The sequence below is a fragment of the Elephantulus edwardii genome, unplaced genomic scaffold, assembly GCF_000299155.1.
Source record: "Elephantulus edwardii isolate Elephantulus edwardi_28Jun2011 unplaced genomic scaffold, EleEdw1.0 scaffold00015, whole genome shotgun sequence".
NCBI lineage: Eukaryota > Metazoa > Chordata > Mammalia > Macroscelidea > Macroscelididae > Elephantulus > Elephantulus edwardii.
In genome coordinates, this window is record NW_006399765.1 from 17,281,721 (window position 1) to 17,285,396 (window position 3,676).

The 3,676-nt window shown below is 45.8% G+C and overlaps 1 pseudogene; it reads right to left on the reverse strand.

Moving 5' to 3' along the window:
- Window positions 1-2,843: 2,843 nt before the first annotated feature.
- LOC102854874 lies at window positions 2,844-3,161 on the reverse strand (annotated as a pseudogene).
- Between the last annotated feature and the right edge of the window lie 515 nt (window positions 3,162-3,676).

The window sequence follows — 3,676 nt, forward strand, 5'->3', positions numbered from 1 at the left end:
TTCCTGCTGAAAAGGGACGCTGCAGGTTTCAGGGTGAAGATCTTCTCTCACTACTCTAAAGGCATATGCCACTTCTTGAAATGGTTCCATGGCAGCCCATTCTCTTTGTGGTACAGTGACTCTGTGTATTCCTTCCATCTTCTTTTAATGCTTCCTGGATCATTCAAGATTTTGCCCAGAGCATCCTTCAGTATTGGAACTCAAGGCTTGAATTTGTTCTTCAGTTACTTTAGCTTGTGAAATGCCAAGTGACTTCTCTTTTGATTATCTGACTCCAGCTCTTTGTACATTCATTATAATACTTTGTCTTCTTAAATGATTCTTTTGAATCTTTTGTTCCAGTTCCAGTTTTGTTCCTCTTTTATTTCATCATTTCATCCCTTTGTTTTGGCTTCTCAAAAATAACCTTGATTAAATAGGCTTTGAAGTGTTGAATAAAAGGCATAGTACAGAGCATTTGGGAATCAAGAATTCATGCTTGATCAACAAATAAAATAAAAGGGGAGGGATTGTATGCATTTATCAGTAGATAATGAAACATATTTGATAATAGTAAGAGAACTCTAGTGACAGAATAGTTCTTATTGTACTACCATGTATATGAACTGAAAAGTCTGTTGTTCAAAGCCACTAGCCACTAGAAGGTTTATGGTTCAGAGGCCTATGGTTCAAGTTCAAAGCCACCTGCTGCTTCAAGGGACAAAGATGAGCATTTCTTCCTATAAAGATTTACAGTCTTAGAAACTTGACAGGAGGTTGACATGAGTCAGAATTGACTCAGTGTCAGTGGTTGATGTTGTTGTCAGGTGCCATCAAGTCTTTGATTCATAATTACCCTATAAACAACAGATCTGAGCCTTGTCCTATTCTGTGCCACCCTCTGTGGATTGAGGAGATTCCTTAAAGCACTCATCTGTTAGGTGGTAGGAGTAGGACTAGGTGGCTCTGGGACCTCTGTGTGGCCTGCCGTCTGGGCCTGGGGACTGTTCACCACCTGTGACTTGGAAGAGCCTACATCTGGAGATTGAGATGCTGGGTTCTGGCCTGTCCCCTCCGGACGTCTGCTGTGTCTGAGTTGTTATTGTTATTGTGGACTATTGAGACCTGATCGATACCTGATCCTCCAGCAGGTTTTCAGAGGCAGCAAATTGCACAGGAGGAGATTGTCCATTCTTCTCCTACAGGGCAGCTGGTGGATTTGAACTGCATACTTGTATTCATGATTCATTCTGCTAACATTAGTAGCAGACCATTTACAAGAAGTATGGAGTCAGCAGTCTCCCAAGAACTCCATGATTTCTGACGTCAGCGGTCCCCCTCTCATTCGGCTCCCCCACTCCTCTGTGTCCCTTGGGTTCAGTAGTTTGCTGGAAGTTCTCACAGGGACTCGGGGGAATGGCTCGTACCACTGTGGGTGGTGCAAGCTGGTTTTACGGAGACTGGTGAGTGTGGCAGATTCTCAGTTGCAATGCAGCTCGAAAGTGGGTGTCTCCAAAAGAGGGTGAGCACTGAGGTCTCATGAACTCATCTAAGCCTCTAGTAGGATGGGGCTTGTATCCCACCCTGATCCTTTCTCCTTAATACAATAAATACTCTGGCACAAAACAAACAGGTAATCAACGGCTTGCACAGGCATTTTGAACAACAAACCTGTGACAGCACAATCCCTTTGAGTCGGCAGCACCAGGCCTTACCCGTAACCCACCAAAGCTCCCCTGTGAGTGAGTGGAAGAGTCCAGAGCTGAACGAAACTGGAGCTGTAGATTTGATCTGAGTTCCTGGGGGACTACCCTGAGCATGAACTCCTTGCTGTACAGAGGCCACTCCAGAGCCAAGGGCCCTCCAGAACACCTTGTGGACACACTGGGCAGGCCAGGCTGAGCATTATGATTTCAAGAACTCATCTGTTCACCTACTGCTGCTAGAGTTATCATTTTAGAACAACCAAGTTTGGAAGGTTCAATTAAAGATTGGGAGATTCGTCCCTCTCCCAGAGAGGCTGTCTAAGCGGTTGTTTTCTTCTCAAGAGCCTGAGCGAGAGGGGCTGTTCGTGAGGGGTTTGTACCACAAGTAGCACAGAGAGGAGAAAACGCAAAACAAAACAAGTTTAGCCCCAAGATGCTGGTAATCAGGGGTTCTTTGCTTCCCCACAGAAGGCTGTCAGCAGTGCAGCCAGCCAGCATCAGGCCAGCATCCGCCCAGCTCAGAGAGGGGGACGTGTGCTCTTTTGTTAGGCTGGGCTGAATAGGACGTCCCTGTACCCAGACCTGGCCTCCTGGCGAACAAAGGACCCCTTTGTCACTCCAGGCAAAGAGTGCAGCGAGGTTGCCACAGCAACTCAGGGACATAGACTTAACGTGCAAGTGACATCTCAGATGGGAATCAGGCATTCAAAAACTCAAATTTCTCTATGGATTGTGGTTTCCTTGTCTGGTTACCCTAAAGGAACTATACAGCAAACAAAAGAAGAAGTAAATAAGGCAACAGTAAATAGACAGCCCAGCAGAGAGCCCCGTGAAGCATGCTGGCTTCTCCTCTCGTGAAGAACAAGTTGGGGACAAGCCTTGTTGAGGGCGTCTCAGGGCCCCTGAGTGAACTGTGGGTACTTCTTATCCCAAAGGCAATTGGATGCCAGTTAAGGCAGTTAAAGCGGGTAGGTGAAGTCATTTGTATTTATGGACGGGAGACACATTTTCCTTATTTCTGTCCCTGCAGCCACCTACCCAACCAGGAGAAGAGCTGGGTCTTGTCCTCCAAGTGTGTTGAGGTTCCCAGGTTCATGTGATCCTATTCAACTCTATTATTATTATTATTTCCCTATAAATTAACCCATTTACTACAGGCTAGAGGTGCTTCAAATGGGGGAGCTTCTCCTGGTCTTTCAGTTCCATCTGTCTTCTGATGGCAGGTTTCACTGTGACTGAGGAGGGGTGCTGTTGGTCCAGGTACCACCAGCCACTCTCTTCTCAAAAGAACCCCAGAGCCAGATGTCCACGGATTGTGTCTTCATTTTGGTTTTGCCACGGAAGGAGTAGGTGTACGTGGAGGCCGGCTGGCTTCCATTTTCTCCACCCTCATCCTGAGGGAGGCACCGTTTGGGTCCCCTATTTCCTGATAATCCCGACTTTCTTGGTGCATTTAGCCGTTTCATCACAAGCCATCACAATTCCAGAGAAGACAACTCTGTTGTTATTGTTAGATGCAACTTCAGCTTGTAGTGACCTCGTGTGACAGAGAAGGAAGGACCGCCCCAGAGGGGTTTGTATTTTTACAAGAGGGTATTTTAAACTGTTTTAACCTTTCAGTGAAAACTTATAATCAAATACGTTTGTCATTAAGCCACTCACTCATATTTGTTTAACAACATTCAGTGCAGTGCCTACCATGCAATCACACTTTCCCCACACCCTACCCCCCCATTGTTCGCATTTCTATTAATCCTTCCATCCTGCTCTTTCCTGTCTACTGGGCTTTTAACCTGGGCAAATGCTGCTCTTTTCATTCTTACGTGGTTATCTAAGTAGTGTACGCCTTCCTGGTGTTACTGATCACCTCATAGGCTTGTCTGTTATTTCACTGAAATTGAGCCATGGCAATGAGTTTTGCTCCAGACTCAACAGACAACTAAGGACAATTATCTTGGGGAATTTCATCCATTTTTATCAGACCAGTAAAC